Consider the following 18,816-nt stretch of genomic DNA (forward strand, 5'->3'; position numbering starts at 1 on the left):
TAATGAATTTTTAGTAGCTGACATTAGCTAATATTTTGGGAATTTGGGGAATCTAGATTCATGCTCAAGGGGGAGAGTGCATGCCCCACTGAACACAGCACTCCTGCCCTGGTGACCCATCCCCCTTGCTCTGTTCAGTGGCTGCTTTTCCTTGAGCTACTGGTACATAAAGTAACTCCACTGGATATTATACTAGTTACTGCATCCAGAAAAACTGTGGGTCCTTAGTGTGCTATGATGTGTGGGTTCGAAGGTTGGCTTAGAGAACTTGTTTTAAAAGAGTTCTTTAAAACACAATGAAAAGAATGAAAAAGCTTTCATGTGTTTTGGGGAAAAGGCAACTTTTGTGTGCTTTTTAATGCATATGTGCAGCTTTGAATGGATTTATTATAGAACTCAAGAACAGAAGATTAAGAAATTAAGGCTCATATTACTTAAAATAGACACGAAATTTTTTTTTTTAGCACTTTAAGAAAAGCAACCTGCCAAGCAGGTGAGATTTCCAAAATGATAACAATAAAATATCCAGAAGCCTGGGATGCTGTTTCTACCAGTAAATATTTCCAAATGCATTTTTATGAATATGTAGGAAAAAAACTTTTCTGATGTCCTTTACTGCACAGGTTATCCAAAGTACATTAAATATAAAGGACTTTGATGCATTTTGAAATGTTCTTTATCGCCTACAAAATTAAATCAATGCCCAATTCTCTGCTTTCTTTTGCAGGTTACAGATTTGTCTTTCTGTTTTTGAAATTAGTGACAGCTAGGAAGGGGAAAAAAATCATCCTGTGCACTCTAATAAGCTGTATAACTGCTTTTCTTCCCTCATCAGATAATTTTTTTCTTCCATTTGTTATTATTGTCATTAAACCATAATCAGAGAAAAGGGGTTTAATCTAGCTAGGATGCCAGGAGGACTAGTATGCATAGTTGAAAAAAATGTAGCCATGACTATATGAATGTTGTGTCTAAAATTGGTCCTAAATATATGCAGGTACCCTGTATCTTAGAAGGAAGTAACATTCACTTCTTAGAAGTCTTGTGATAATTTGTTTACATGTTTTTTACCAAGTATTATTTTTATTTATGAAATTTCTTTTCTACCATATTGTAAACTCCTAGAGACAACAGCTCCATGTTATCTTTAACATCTTCAACTGTGCAAATATTTCTTTAGTGAATGAAGGACAAGGATCGAAAGGAAAAACCATGTAGACTTGCCCTATTAATAAACTGATTTAAGGAATACTAAGGCCCACTGTCCCCAAATACGTCTTAGATTTGAAGTTTCTTCATTTCATTTTCATTGTTGTAGACTTAATATATATATTTTTTTAGAAAGCATGCATTTAAACAACAGTCTTATTTGGGAAATGTGGCTTGAGGACAAGCAACACAAGATAGGTGCCTTTTGAACGGGGAAGGCTGGTGAGAAGGATGTGAATTGGTGTGTTACTGGTGGGGATTGTCCGAGGCAAAGGGCACCTGGGGGAAGAAGGTACTTAAAGGCAGTAAGACAGTATCGAAAGAGGCATACTTCTGGCATAAAGGTAGACATATTAACCAATGGAATAGAATTGAATTCAGAAGTAAACCCATGCATTTATGACCAACTGATTTTCCATAAGGGTGTCAAGTACCCTTGTACTTGGGGAAGAATGGTCTTTTCAACAATGGTGCTGGATAAAGTAGATATCCATGTGCAAAAGAATGTAGTTGGGCCTCTGCATCACATCATATTAAAAAATTAATTTTAAATGGACCATAAACATAAGAGCTAAAACCTTAAACTCTTAGGACAAAACAACCTTGGGTTTGGCAGAGATTTCTTATCTATGACACCAAAATCATGAGCAACAGAGGAAACAGTAAATAACATGGACATTGTCAATATTTAAAATTTTTGTGCCTCAAAGAACATCATTATGAAGAAAGTGAAAAGACACCTTACAGAACAGGAGAAAATAATTACTAACCATATATCTCATAAAGGTTTAATATCCAGAATATATAAAAACTACTAAAACTCAACCACAAAGAGACAAATAACCCAATTAAAAATGGGCAAAGGGCTTGAATAAATGTTTTTCTAAAGAAGATATGCAAATGTTCAATAAACACATGAAAAGATGCTCAACATCACTGGTCATCAGGGAAATACAAATCAAAACCACACTGAGATGCCACTTCACACCCATTAGGATAGCTACTATTAAAAAAAGGAAAAAGAAAATAACTCTTGGTAAGTGCTTTAGTTTGCTAAAGGCTGCCAATGTAAATAATCAGAAATGGGTTGGATCTGATAATGGGTATTTGTTAGGATAAAAGCTTACAGTTCTGAGGCTATGAAAATGTCCAAATCAAGGCATCATCAGTGGTGCTGTCTCACCAAAGGTCAACTCTAGTGGTCCTGGACTCCTGCCATTGGCAAGGCAAAAAATGGCAGCTGATAGCCGCCTTCTCCTTCAGGCTCACTTTCTACCTGAGCTCAGCTGTGGGGTGATCAGGCATGTGGCTCATCTCTCCCCTATCCTCTGAGATTTGTTGCTTCAGCTTCGGGCTGCTCTGCTCATTCCAGCCTCCAACCTCTCTCTCAGCCTCTTGGGGTTTCTTTGTATTTCTGCAGCTGCAGGCACCCCTGGAGTTCTCTCTCACATGGCAGGGTAAAATGGTGGCTCCTCCTCTCCCCTCTCCTCCATTTATATAGAACTCTAGTAAGGGATTAAAACCCACCCTGGGTCCTGAAATCTAATCAAAGTCCCTTAATGGAAGCAATCCAATCAAACATAATCTCACCAAAAGGGCCATTAACTGAATCTAATCAAAAGGTCTATCATAAAATATGTTTACATGAAAAGGAATGGGTTAGCTTAAGAACATAATTTTCTGGGGTCCACAAAAGACTCAAACCAGCACCACAATGAAAATGCAGAGAAACTGGAGCCTTAATACATTGTTAGTGGGATTGTAAAATGATACAGCCCCTGTGGAAATAAGTTTAGTAGTTCCTCAGAAAGTTGAATATAGAATTACCATATGCTCTGGCAATCCTATGTCTAGGTATATACGCAAAAGAATTGAAAGCAGACACTTGGACAGATATTTGTACACTAATATTCATAGCAGCATTGTTCATAAGAGCCAAAAGGTAAAAGCAACCCAAGAACCCATCAGTAGATGAATGAATTAAACAAAATGTGGTATTCCATACAATGGAATATTCGTCAGCCATAAAAAGGAATGAAGTTCTGATATATGTTACAAAATGAATGAACCTTGAAGATACCATGTTGAGTGAAATAAGTCAGACACAAAAGTACAAATATTTTATGACATCACTTTCGTGAAATATCTTTTGAATAAGAAAATTCATATAGCGAGAAAGCAGAATGCAGATTACCACGGACCAGAGGGAAGTGGAGAAGGTGGGAGGAACAGAGTTTCTATTTGGGGTGATGAAAAAGTTTTGAAAATGGGTGGTGGTGTTGGTAGCACAATATTGTGGATGTAATTAATGTTACTGAATTGTACACAGGAGAAATTTTGTGTTGTATATATATTTCAATCATAAAATTTTTTTTAAAGTATATTTTACATCTTTTATAAGGTTTCCGAGGTGAGATAATGGAGACTGCAAGGCAATCTGGTTTACATTCAGATTTGCCAATTCACATTCAGACAACATTGCTTCATTTAGAAGCCAACCCCTAAATGCTCCCTACCTTTGTTTCAACCCCAGTGACTGCCCTCAGCACAACTGTATATAATCGTAGTCATATCAGGTGAGCAATAACCTGTGAGGGCACTCATCCCCTCCCAGATATGCAAGAACTGATTTTGTACATAGGAGAGATTTCCGAAAAAACATTCACTTCCTTAAGATTCTCAAAAAGGCTCCAACAGGATGTAAACCCGAGGGTGATCCCCGGAGACCATAACAATGGTAGAGCTCTCTGAATAGGAAGGAGGCTCTGGCAACAGTCAGAGGCAATGTGTCCCAAGACACTTCCCACTGCTTCCCCCACTGCCCCCTTTCTGCTGCGCTTCCCTTGTCATTTTGCAAAACCCCTTACACAGTTAGCAAGGGACTCAGATATAAAGAGTTGGAAGTTATTGCTTTTATTTTCACCCAACACAATCCCTAATTGGCAATGTTCAGGGTCACACAAAGTAGGAGTTGTTTGATAACAACACGTTCTAGGACAGACATGTCAATCAAAGTTAATTTGGCTTCTGGAAAATATAAAATATTTCTATGGATTTTTCTCATATAAAGTAGAGTTTTCTTTGAGTGTAGAAATCAAAGTCTGGTCAAAAATTTTCTCAGTTTCCTTTTGATGGTGAAAATGGTAGTACTGATGGGGAAGGTAATAGAGAGAGGGAGGGAGGGAGAGAGAAGAAAAAAGAGGGAGGGAAAGAGAAAGGGGAGCTCCTAAGAAGTGCACCTATATTTCAGGGTCTGTCAGCATTTCCATTACTGAAACCTCAGGGGGCTGTAATTTAATGTAACTATAAAAATTTACCCTCTGAATTGAGTGTTACTTTTATTTTGCTGATTTTTTTGCATTTTTTGAAGACAGAGGAAGATTTTTTTCCTGTGTTAAAATTAGAAGGGAAACATAGAAAGACTAATTAATCTGGATATTTTTGAGAGACCCATGAAATAAGATAATGTAATATGGTCTTGGAATAAAACCTTTTTCTACTTCCACATCTCCCTTTTATTTTTAAATATTGCCTTAGCTTGTATCCTCTTCTTTGTATGTGTGTGCATAGTATATGTTTTTCTTTACATCAATCCTCTTTCTACCTCCTCTCCACTCAACAACCATTTGCACCTATGTGAAAGATACTGTGTTTTGTGCTCAGAGAAACAAAAAATAATAAAATATTCCCTGTCCTTAGTAGCAAGTTTCTCTTCTTTTAGAGAAACATTTGACTTATTTTTCTACGTTATATTTTAACCTCTTTGAGAGTAAAAAGGCACCATATGCAAAAATGCTCAACAGAAGCAAAACACACACAGTCTTATAAAAAGCTTATGTCTTCAAAAATGGTGACTTGCTTTGGTATCATTAATTTCTCTCTTCAACATTCCTTCCTTTAAGCCTGATTGAGTGAGATTCTCAAAGCAGCCAGCACCAGAGTGTGGTAAGACACAGTAGTTCCTCAAAGATGTCCATGTTCCAATCTGTAGAAACAGCGAATGTGTTCTCTTACGTGGCAAAGGGCAATTAAGTTTGTATGGGGAATTAGGGATGCTAATAGACTGACCTTAAAATAGAGAGATTATCTGGATTATCTGGGTGGACCCAATGTAATTATGAGGGTTCTTAAAAGTGGAGGAGGGGGGCAGAAGAGACCAGAGGGATGTGACATGAGGACTCAACCCTCTGTGGCTGGCTTTGATGACAGTGGAGAACTGTGGATGGACTCTAGAAAGTGGAAAAGGAAAGGAAGTGGATTCTCCCTTAGAGTCATCAGAGATGAATATAGCCCTGCTGACACCTTGATTTTAAACCCATGACACTTGTCAGGCTTCTGTCTATAGGGTTGTAGAAGTATAAATTTGTTTTGTTTTAAGCCACTAAGTTTGCCATGCTGTGTTACAGCAACAATAGAAATACTCAAGGTGACCACAAAATAGAACTGGTGCTCCAAATGGATCACTTAGTTCTTTCCCTTCCTAACTGAACTGCATCCGCAAATTGCCTGTCTGAATTTCCTGAGACCCTTTCCATTCTAAGTCCTTTTCATACATTCTCCATTTCAAGCTCAATGTCATTGACTTCTCGCTGGCATGCTTCTATTTTCTTCTCCAAAATTGCCTGTCTCACATCTCATTGTTTAGAACTGCTTTCTACAGATGAGAGAATGTCTGATAACTATGAAGGATTATATTTTTGAAATGAGAAAAATTAAATTTTGTTCCATATGGTCTGTAGTAGTCAGAGTCCAACCAGGAGACAGAAACCACAGAGTTATTTGGGCAAGGAAAGTGAAATATAAAGAATAATTTACCATAGTGGGGGATTGGAATTATGAGGAATTGGTTGGTAAGAAGTAAAGAGAAAGCTGAAGGATATAGACATAGCAGATATGAGGAGCAGCCTCTACCCCTAGGGGTGAGAGGGAACACCCAAGAGAGCCTACCAAGCCCCTTTACCCCCACAGGCTGAACTCCAGACCTTGTTGGAGGACACAGTGCGGTTCACGGGATGGTGGAGAATTCTTCTACCATTTAGATGATCTGATAACTCAGTGAGTTAATATTTTCTAAATGACCAATGCATGCGATCACAAAATCATTCATGGGTAAAAGAGCCATTTAAAGTGTAAGATGTACCAATGGATTTTAATGTGCCGGGGGACAAAATGCTCGTTGATATGGTTTCAAATTCCATATTGCAGTTAACGTTTAAAAATCTACCACTTGTTGAGTTTTTGTGTAGTATCAAAAGAAGAATTTCCATGGTTACCTGAAAAGGCTGTGAAAATTCCCTTCCTTTTCCCACCTACATATCTGCGTGAGGTTGAATTTTCTTTACATGCTTTAAACACTGCAACCCAACAGATGGAGTGCAGAACCAGATATGAGAATCCAGCTGTCGTCTATTAAGTCAAATGATTAAAGAGATTTGCAAAAATGCAAAATAATACCACTCTCTGTTTTGGAAAATAGAGTCATTTTATTTTTTAACAAAAGTATATTAATATGTAATAGGTTTGTTACTACTTTTACATGAGTAAATAAATATGAAAACTTTTGCTCAGTTTTAATTTCTAATACAGTATAAACCAACAGATAGAACTCAAACACACAAAACCTCTTTGGGGCACCTAATAATTTTTTCAGATTATGAAGGGGTCCTGAGAACAAAAAGTTGAAAACTGCTGACAAAGAAAATAAATGGATAGTAGTTGTAAATACCGGCTTAAGGTAAGGAAGTACTATCTGAAAACTACTGTCACAACCCTACTAACCAGGAAAATGAAAGTTAAAATACCAGGTAGAAACAATTTCTTCCTGCTCAATTGTCAAAAATTAAGATATCTGATAATGACAAGTATGGTGAGGATGAGTGAAAATAAGAACTATCATATATTATTGGCGGAAATTTGAGTGGTACAATCATTGTTGACAGCAAATTGGCAGTATCCTGTTTAATTGAAAATGTATTCTATAATCCAGCAATTCCACTTATTATCTAGTCCTGAGAATCTCTCCATCCTGTGCTTGAAGATGAATGGGCAAATATATCCATAGTTAGCATTCTTCAAAATAGCAAAATAAGAAAAAAACCCCAAACAAACCCAGCTCTGTGTAATGGATGAATACAAAGTAGCACATTCATATATTGGAATCCCATATAGCTATTAAAATGAGTGAATGCATTAGCCTTCTAAATATCTATGTTGACCTTAAAAACATAACTGAGTGAAAATAGCTAATTGAAGAATGATATGATGTGTGGTATGATGTCATTTTTGTAACTGAAAAAGCCATACTCACAAAACATATGTTTTAAGTTGAACCATATGCAATTGTTATTTTTCCCATTCAAAACAGTTGAATATTGACAATTTCATATAATTCAACCTAAATATAGAGAAATTTAAGAAATAACCTTGAAGTAACCACACTAAATTCCTCTGGAGAGGGAGATAAGCCTAGAGATGAAAAGGAACTTCAACTTTATCAGTAATAATTTACTTTCTTTCATAAAAATGAAAAGAAAAGAGACAATGTCAAAATTGTCCATTCTAAATGGTGGGTACTTGGGTGTCTATTTTATAATTGCATATTTTTTTTAATGTTTTTTTTTTAAATTGAGTGTCCAAAAATGGGATGAAATGACTTGAGAGGCAGCATGTTGCCATTACTTGAAGTGTCCAGGAAGTTGAAGAGGCATTCAAACAACCAATGAGGGGGTTTTCAGGAAACCCATTGCCTTTACTCAGGGGACTAAATGGGCTTAGAACGGCTGCAGGTTCCATGGCAGGTCTTTTGTGATGAGGAAGAGACACGATGGGGACTAGAGATTTTTTTTTTGAGCTCCTATAAATTCCAGTACATAATTAGATCCATAAAATGTTGACTTCTGGTTCTTAGTGAAGGAAGATTTTTGTCTAGCAGAATCCTCACTTCAGCAGAGCTAAAATACTATCTTTCATTTAGCCATATAATAAGGTCCATTTGGATACTTTACATCAGCTCTTTGAAAATTAGAAGGAAGGGTCAAATAGAAATTGACGAAGTGGATGTAAAATGTGTGAATTGTTGCAAAAAGGCAGTATATAACTCAATGTATAACAAGTGTCTTTAAGTTGTATTTTTATTTTTGTCTTTTTTTGAATTTTTGTCAAATCATAACTTTTAGTGGAAGACTCACAAGATTGTAAACAAATGGATGACACAATAAATAAGCATTTAAGTCTTATAAACAGATATTACTGGTGGAGCTCTGGTGAGGAGGGGAGAAGGGAAGATCTGACCAGGTCCCAAAGAATATCCCAGTCTAATTGAGCAACCAGAACCCAGACAAATGAGATTCCTACCAAATTGCGGTGGGCTTAATCAACGTGGGCCTTGGTGAGATGGCAGGGAAGAGCATTAAATCCATTGTGTGAAGACATTGTGAAAGGAGCTGGTGAGGCATTTGGCTGGGAATGGCTTCCCAGAGGAGAAGCATTCCCCCAGAGCACTGAAGAAGGAAATGGTCAAATTTACCTGCATGCTGGACTGCTAACTGTGATATTTAGGATTTTCTGCTCACCCTGGAGGTTAATGCTGACAGAAGGGATTGAACTAGGGAGAGAGGGTGATTCACAGTAGAGGTCTGACTCTTGCAAATGAGTTGGGAAACATGGAGAGTGTGAAATATAGCAGGTAATGGCTAAATAGTTCAGGGATGGTTATTGTTATTAGAATGTGTGAGGCATCTTCTATTTATAGCATACTGTTCTGTGAGCATTTGCTCAACTCCCACCTCCACCCAAAGAACTCATTATGACATCAGGCTGGAAAGCCGCTCGGTGAGGTGAAATTACTTAGGGGATTCCAATGGAACTTCAAATTATTCACATTTCAGTGGCATTTTCTCATGAAAGATGTAGGGTTGTTTATAGCCAGCTGCCAGGCAGATAGTGACACTGAAATGTGCTCTGAGGAGAACCCCGGATATTTTAGGACTTTATTTCTCCATATGGTAGACTCTTGAGCAAGTTTTTGCCCTTTTCTCACTCTCACCAATGCCGAATTGACTCAAATGAATCGCTTTTTGTAATGTGTCCATAAGACCTTTTCTTAATCTTAATTAATCTCTGTCTTCTTGGTCTAGCTTCCAGAGTTTACTTGTGCTTTAATTCATCCATTCATTCACTTGTTTAATTAATTTATATAATACCTACTTAGTATGCTAGGTGCAGATAAAAAAAATCTTCTCCTCAAGAAGTTTATCATCTGATGAAGGAGGTAAGACATATCCTTAAAGAAACTTAAGACCATACAGAATGAGAAGTACCAGATCAATCAAGAGTGAGAGGAATTTCAGAGAAGGGAGACATCGAGGTGGTGGGGACTAGAAGAAGTAGGGAGAAGATAATAGAGGAGGAGCTATTACAATCAAAGCAGGGCAAGAACTGCAATGACCAGGTTTAGGATTTGGTGCTCCTTCAAACCGATGGTCTTAAAATATGTGCTCAACACTTAGTCGAGACTAAACCCTACATAAGTTCTTCTCTATTGCCCCCAGTCATTCAGCTCTAGCCCCAAGGTTGTATGCTCTACTTAGCAGAATAAAAGCCCTGTGGTTACCTGTACTCACCCTCTTGGAAGGCAGTTACGGGCCATCTGTGATTATTCACACTTTCCCATGCCAATCGCCCTCTTATCCCCAAATGGCTTTATTAAATTATTCCTTCCTAACACCTACAGTACTGTTTCTGAATGGAGTCCTAGTAAACACAGTTTGCTCCATTTCATTACATTCTGGAGCATTGCTGGGGTAGTTGCCAGCTGGCCCTCTCTTTAATTAGCTCTGGGAAGAATAGACTGAGCAAAGGCTTAGAGGCCTGAGAGCTTGGGGCTGATGGACCAGAATATGAGGTACCATCAGTAGGGGAATAGTAGGTGAAACTGATGCAAAAGAAGTGGTATCAGCTTCCAGAGGGCTTTGAAGGTTAGTCCAGTCCAAGAGAATTGGCCCAGTTCACTAAATCATAGTAAGGCACTGAAATGTTATGATTTACTTAGTTAGATTTGTACTTTTAGAATTCTTTTTTGGATAATGAAAGAAAATAGTGGACTTGTATAAAAGTTATACATTCTTGTGATAATTTTTTCTTTATAAATGTATACAGTTTTGGAAATTTATATAATTACTTATACTCATAACCATGCTTAATGTTTTGGTATGTTTCCTGATAGTTATATTTCTTTGTATTTATGTGTTGACGGTTGAGATAACACTGCATATGCAATTTGTTTTCAGTCTTTGTACTTAATAAAATAACATTAATGCCTCATATTGTTAAAAACCCTTCACAAATATAATTTTTACTGATAAAGTATTTTATGGAAGTACTATTATTTCCTCAACTGTTCTTCCTTTGTTGAATATTCAGCTTATCTATCCATCTATTATTAAATAGTGTTATAATTAAATAATGCTATTTTATGAAGATTTACTTAGCAGCAATGAGATTTGGAGAAGAAAAGTGATAGGATATAAATTATGTTACACAAATAACAAATGAATGGAAACGGGAGCCCAAAACAGAAAGAGGTTTCAATTATTCAAAGGCTGCATTGCTACATTGGGTAATAGCAAAAGAAGAGAAGGAAATCAGACTGGTTATTGTCTTTCAAGGCTTTGCTCTCCTCAAGGCCTGTACCAGGTTTTCTTTCCTTTTGGTACCTATTGAGTCTTCAATGCATGTTGGTTGAATGAATGAATGAGTGAGAACAAATGAGCACTAGGTTTTGATGATTCTGCTTCTTCCCTGGACTACCACATCCTTTCTAAATAATGTTTTTACTTTTATAGCATCCTCCAAGGAAAACACTATCCATCCTTGGTGACTACTAACCCATAAATCTCCATCGACCAATTCCCTCTGACATATCTGACATATTTATTTTTTTCAGAAACAAAGCATTCATGAAAGCAAACTGTCAGCAAAGAAGTTAACATATTTGTTGCTCCTCTTTTTAAAAAATTATTATTTCTTATTTATTTCTGGTCAGTGGGTGTGATGGTTAGGCTAACATGTCAACTTGGCCAGGTAGTGGTGTCCAATTGCTTGGTTAAACAAGCACTGGGCTAATTGGAATGCAAGAGCATTTCATGGACTTTAATCATCAGTGAGTTGGTTGCAAAATGGCCAGTTACATCTACAATCAATTGAGGTGATTGCTGTTAACAATGAGTGATGGCTCATCCAATCAGTTGAAAGTCTTAAAAGGAGAAGTAATTTCAGCAATGGGGAGAGAATCTCCATCTCTCCTTCAGATAGCCAGCATCTCCTGGGGAATTCAATGAGGACTTCATCAGAATCCCTGGTCTGCAGCTGGCCCTATGGGATTTGGACTTGTGCATCCCCATGGTTGCATGAGACAATTTTATAAAATCTCATACTATTTACAGATATCTCCTGTCAGTTATGTTTCCCTAGAGAACCCTGACTAATACAATGGGCAAGTATTTATGAAATTCCTATAATGTGCACAGCACTGTGCCTAGTGCTTTGGCAAGTAAGTTGTGTTTTCTGCCTTACACACAACTTATAATTTGGTCATGCAACAAAAACTAATGTACAGGGATAGAAAAGAATACGGTTAGCAATCGTGTTTAATCAAAAGTGCACTTACTACCTACTGATGCTTAGGAATAAGAAGAGAATGGGGTGGGAATATCGTAAACACAATAGAAGGCAATGCCACTTTTATGCACTAAATTGAATTTCTGTCAGTGTTCTGATTTGTTCTAACTTAATAAAATGGAGGCAGGCAGTAGCTGATTATCACTTGCTGTGTAGTGGATCTTCCTTTACCTTCCAATGATAAGTGGAGATCTGTAAACTCATTTAACCAGTATTTCACATCACATTGTTGACTAAGATGTAGATCTGCATATACATCAAGAGACAGACACACCTACAACTAAGATCTACTATAATATGTGTGAATAATCAAAATATGCTGGTGCGATGATGTCACTCTGGAAAGTAATACTTATGAGCTAATTGAGCTAATGAGAATAGATAAGTTATTGGTTTAGTGAAAGTGATGGCAGAGTAATCTAATTCCTCCTGGCTCCTAAATAACCTTCAATTTAAAGTTAATGACATTAAGAAATGTTAAACTGAGTATGCTCAAGTGCACATGGTATGTACTGATTAGTTGGGACAAACAGCCATCATAAAGTCATAATGATCCTTTAAGCAGAGTCTCTTTACCGGGGACCCATGGATAGTATGTGGACTTGGATTGAAAGAAAAATTGCACCTTTATTTTCACTAACCTCTAATGGAATTTAGCATTTTCTTTCATTATGAATGTAGACAACAAATTATAGTAGTGCTTTAGTTTGTTAGGCAGCCAAAAATGCAATGCACCAGAAAGGGGTTGGCTTTTACAATGGGAATTACCAATTTATGAGCTTACAGTTCTGGGGCTGTGAAAATGTCCAAATCAAGGCTTTATCAGGTGATTCTTCTCCCCGAAGACTGGCTGCTGGCGGTCCTGGACTCCTCCATCACATAGCAAGGCACGTGGTGGTATCTGCTAGTCTCCCCCTTTTTTCCAGGTTTCCTTGCTTTCAACTTCTGGCCTCAGGGGCTTTCTTTCTGTCTTTGTGGCCTTCTCTCTGTCTCTCCATATCCATCCCATTTATAAAAGACTCCAGTAAGAGGATTAAGACCCTCCCTGGGCTAGTGCCTTAATTGAAGTAACCTAATCAAAAAGTCCCACCTGCAATGGGTTCGCACCCACAGGAATGGATTAGCTTTTTTTTTTAAGGAGGTACTGGGGATTGAATCCAGGACCTTGTACATGGTGCTCAATGCCTGAGCTACAACTGTGCCCAGGAGTGAATTAGCTTTATGGAAATGGTTTTGCTGGGGTCCATAAAAGCCTCAAACTATAACAAGCAGTATTCAGGGTACCTATGGCTTAGTCATGAAAAGGAATCACATATATATATTTTTGTGTGTCACATTTGTTTTATATGTCTTGAAATGCTGTTTACATTCAATACCATTTTGTAAATATGATAATCATTAGCCCCACACTAAATCTTATTATTTAATGCACTAATGAAGGAAAAAATAACTATATCAGTAACTTTAAAAAAAAATATCTTGATATTAGTATTTAAATATAATTTGTGAGCTTTGAGTCCTATGTGTTGTATGCTTTTAAAAACATTATTGTAAGAAAGCATCATAGACTTCACCTGATTACTGAAGGAGTCCATGCACGAAATAATTAGGGACCCTTGCTTAGAATAAGGGCTCTGGAACCCTTTTTTCTGAGCAAACATTGTTATTTGCAGTACAAATTCTTTCTGTTTTTCTGACACAGGGGATCCTACCAGTCCCTTTCTATGGGGGAGAACTTGGAATGGTTCTGCTGTCAGTTTACACAGCGAGATTTTACACCATATGTAACTCTAGATGCTGTGGAGATTGCACTTTGCCAAAATGGTGGGGAAACATGGAGAAGCAGAGAGCTGGTTACTGGGTCACCCTACCAGGATAAGTAACTTCTGTAAAACTACCGTATTGCAGTTGTTGCTCTTCCTCCTTGGCTATTCTGCTTCTGAACTCTCACATAATATCAACAAAGTTTTTAAACAAATAAACTAGCAAAACACAGGAATGTGTGAGTCAACTTTTCTACAAGTTAATTGGTCTGGTTGAGAGATAGGAGTAGACTAGAAAAGGAAAATCAGATGACCTGGGCCAAATGGTAATTTCATCTCCCAACAGGGGCATTAATAGGCTGTATGATGTTGGGTATGTAACATGTCTCCTCTAGACTACGATTTCCTTATTTTTAAAATGAGAGGTCAGTTCCGATCCTGACTGGGTCCTGAGAGCTGGTCAAGATAGAACAGTTCTTCAGGGCTCAAGTTTGTACTTCTTTGACTCTCTGCCCCTCTGATAGTCCAGGGATGTGATGAGAGGAATGGAAAGAACGGATATGCTTAGAACTTGGCTTCTCAGAGAGCTTCTCCAAGGCGGATCTGGAATACCACATGTCTGCCTTGTGAAGAGAGAGCACAGGCAGGCTTGGTTTGGCACTAGCTTCCTTGGGTCTTCAAAGGTGAAAAGTTGAATGGTGTCACCGATGAAGCAATGCAGATTCTATTTCACAAAGACTTTTGGAAAGCATACTTTTTAAGGATCATGTTCTTGGATTGCTGGTTTATATCCATTAGACTGTTGGAGTAGGTTATTTGGACCCAAGAGTAAGCCTAGTTCAAATGGTCATTTTTTCCCCCCTAATGCTTGCTTTACCTTCCACAGCCCCTCTACTTTTTAATTTATTTTACTTTTTACATTACTTTTTGCTTATATTAAAAACTCAGTACTCTCTGGAATCTGAAGCTCATCCCATCCCAACAATTACATCTGCTTTTAAATTCCAAAAGAGGGGTCTGCTTGTGAATTAATGGACTGGTTTTAAGTAGTCACAGGATTACCTTATTAGGAGTTCCCTGGGATAATGGGACTTCATCTAGGAACATTTTGTTTGTTCTTAAAATACAAAGGTCTTAATTTAGCAAAATCTTTAGTTGATTGCAATTTTTGTATGATCTACTTTTAGAAGAAAAAGGAAAATGCCAGTGACATACCTACTGTTGCTTTGTCCAGGAAAACAACTTTCATGATATAACTTGGAATTAGGAATAAATCTATTTAATATCTGTAACTGCTTCTTTTGACTATCTTTTATGACTTTGGTTAACATTCAGAAATGACCCAAAGGCACAGCAAAACCTCAAATCACTAAAGATCCAGGAAGATTTAATAACAACAAAGTTTGAAACACAGTTTCTTCTTGTTAACCATTATCAAATCTCATATTGAACATGATGATTAATTTAAATTTTACTGCCTCTTTAGAAATACAGCCAAACATTTTACCAAGCTAGCTACTTGAGTAGAGTGGTATCTGACCTCCAATTTAGCATTCAAGACAGAATATTAAATTTTAGTTGTAAGTCACTGACTATAATGTAAAATTAGATTTATTGGATAAGATTGCTAAGAAATTACTATCCACCTCATTCTTAATTTATTGGTTTGAGTACCCTATAGAATAGAAGAAAATTACATGTAGGAAATATCTAACCAGCTAAAGGAAGAAACTCTAGCATAACTTTTAAACTTCAGATGAGAAAGAATATGGAAAGAAAACTATGTGAAGTAAACTTTTTATTCTCTTTTTAGGACTGTCCTTTTTATCTTTTGGGGGTAGCAATGGAAGGCTGAGAGGACTGTTTTCTGGTTGTTAGTGCAAGTAATTCCTGTGAACAGAAATTGATAGGAGTCTGGAATATAACATTTTAATCACTAGCCCTTGGCTGGAGCTGTATGAGATTTGTTTATTATTTCATTTTAGTTGAGAATCTGCAGGAAGATTATTCACAGTTCTGGACTTTCTTTCTCCATCTATGCAGTATCTTTCTCAGTCTCATTATTTTATGTCTGTAACAAGATGAGTCATAAAATCATGCAAAATGTTCTCGTTTGCACTCCTGGTCAGAGAAACGCATGTGCAATTCTGATGTGAGGCAGTAAGCCATGCTAAGATTGCAGGAGGAGGAAGTAAATTCTTTTGTGGATTCACTTAAAGAACTAAGTCTGGTTATTTAATAGAGCCTTGAAGTTCATGAGCAATTTGAATAAAGGCCTGATCTACAGAAGTTAAAATGAATAGTTGCAATGGTGTCTAGCAGAGTTTGTAACACTAATCAGCTCTAAGCTTACATTCTGATTCCAGTCATCCAGAGAACTGAGTTTGGGTTTTATTGCATGCTAGTGTAGCCATATCATTTGCTCTGTGTGTTGTCCTTTTGTATCTTGAAGGTGTCTAGTCCTTTATGCCCCTTTTGGAAATCAACAATTTCCTATTCTCCTTAATTCATGTGAGGAGAGGCAAATGCAGCTTTGCAAAAATGTTAATTTCCCTTTCAGTCAACATGAGCTAAGTTGCTCAAGTACATACCGGGAATGTTGCAGCGAATAAAATGGACAAAATTCCTGTCCTCATGGAACTTATGGCTTCTGTGGGAGACAGATACTAAATAAGTGAAAATTTGTGTAGGGAAGTGAACTTGGCCCAATGGATAGGGCATCCACCTACCACATGGGAGGTCCACCGTTCAAATCCTGGGCCTCCTTGACCCGTGTGGAGCTGGCCCATGCGCAGTGCTGATGCGTGCAAGGAGTGCCCCGCCACGCAGGGGTGTCCCCCGTGTAGGGCAGCCCATGAGCAAGGAGTGTTCCCTGTAAGGAGAGCTGCGCAGCATGAAAAAAGTGCAGCCTGCCCAGGAATGGCGCTGCACACACGGAGAGCTGACACAGCAAAATGACACAACAAAAAGAGCCACAGATTCCCAGTGCCGCTGATAAGGAGAGAAGCGGTCATGGAAGAACACGCAGCGAATGGTCACAGGGAACAGACAATTGGGGATGGGAGAGAAATAAATAAATCTTTAAAAAAAAAAAAGAAAATTTATGTAATATAAGATTTTTACAAAAATGTCCTGGAAAAATAAAGGCTACAATTAAAGGTTATAACTGATGTTAGTTTAGAAAGTCAGGAAAGACCTTTTGAGACTGGCACAAATGGCTTGAAGGATGAGTAAGAGTGAGCCAAGGAGTGAGCTGGGGAGAAGAATATCCAGGCAGATAAAAGCACTTGCATAAAGACCCTGAGAAGGGGAAGAATTAGGAGCGTTTGAGGAACTGAAAGGCAGCCAGTATGGCTGGAGCATGTGTTGTGTTGTGTTTATGTGTGTGTGTGTGTGTGTGTGTGTGTGTGTAGGAGAGGTGACAGGTATGTGTTAAGTCTGAACAATGGTCAGGGCCCAGATCATGCAAAGCATCTGGCCCATGTTTAGAATTTTAGATTTTACCTTAAGAAGAATGACAAGCTACTGCTTTTATCTATCTATCTATCTATCTATCTATCTATCTATCTATCTATCTATCTATCTATCTATCTATCTATCTACCTATCTATCTATTTTCAGCCCGTTTACTGCCTCGCCATCTCCTGGTTATCTACCCAACCATTATGGCTGCAAAATTTGGAAAATAAAAGTACCATTTGGCTAGTTAACTCTGAACCTCAAATAACACCAAGTGAGTTTTTAGTATAAGTATGTTCCATGAAACACTGCAAGTTTTAAGCAAGGGAATATCACAAGTGCATTTAAGGTTTTAAAAAGATGACTGTGGCTACTTTGTGGAAAATTAACTGGAGGACTGGGCAAGAATGGAAATGGAATACTACTGCTTTAGCTTAGGACAAAGTTTTGGCATCTTGGAATCCAGGGAGAGCATGGAAGATGAGCAGGAATTATTAGACTTCAGCATATTTTGTTGGCAAAATAGGACTTGAGAATGGCTTAGACTAGGGCATGAGAGAGAAAGAAGGGATGAGTTGGACTTCTAGAATTTTGGCTAGTGTAATAGGGTAGCTGGAGTTGACATTTACTCAAAGAGGTAATGTTGGAATTGGAACAAATTGGAGGAGGAAATTGAAGTTTAATTCAAGATTTAGTTTTACATATATTAAGGTTGTGATGTTTTTGAGATAACATAGTATCAATGTTAAGAAATTAGTTGGATAAAGGGGCTTCAGATATCAGATTAGAGATATAAATTGGAAATTCATCAGCTAATAGGTGCCATTTAAAACTATGTGACTTTATAAGCTTGCACTGAGCAATAGCATAGAGGGAGAAAAGAAGAAGCCACAGAATACTGAGGAACTCTAAAATTTAAATCTCACTTAGATGATGTCCTACTAATGACTCTAAGAAAGTACAAGTCAGAGAAATAAGAGCACATTTAGAAGCATTTGGTGTCCCAGAAGAGATGGAAGAGAATGTTTCAACAAGAAAAGAATGGTTGACTCTGTTAAATGTGTCTGATAGTTTAGTAAGGTGAGGACTCAATGACTTAGGTATCATTAGTGACTTTAGTGAGACTACTTTTTAAAGTCGAAGAACTTAGATTACCATAGAGCTAAAGAGTAAACAGGCAGCGAGGAAGCAGATATAGAATACATAAACAACTTTTTAGGTAAAGATTGGCTGTGAAAGGAAATAGGAAGTGGTGTTGTGGGTCATGTTAAAACTTTTCAAAAGATGGGAGATACTAGAGCATGCTTGATACTAGAGTGAGCAGGAGAGAGGATATATTGAGGATGAGAGAGAGAAGTAAGTGATAAAGCAGTCTCTGAGAAGGTGGGAGGGGTGGTATATTAAGAGTGAGTCATACCAAATGCCACAGTAAACAGGACTGGGATTTAGCTAGGCAGAAGTTATTGAAACACAGAGGGGCAAGAGATTTACAGGTATTTGCCAGGAATTAATTTTGATGATAGATCAAGGAATTTGATCTGTTTAAGAGAGAAAGTGAGAACATGGGGAGCTTAATGAACAGAGAGAAGTGGCTAAGTCACTGGATTTGAAGACTTTTTGAAGACAAAAAACTACCACAGTAAGTACATTGGACAAGAGTACCTATGTTCAACATTGTCATCTTATATGTCTAGAGTCTTACTTTCTT

Source organism: Dasypus novemcinctus, chromosome 7 (genome assembly GCF_030445035.2).
Source record: "Dasypus novemcinctus isolate mDasNov1 chromosome 7, mDasNov1.1.hap2, whole genome shotgun sequence".
NCBI classification, from domain to species: Eukaryota; Metazoa; Chordata; class Mammalia; order Cingulata; family Dasypodidae; genus Dasypus; species Dasypus novemcinctus.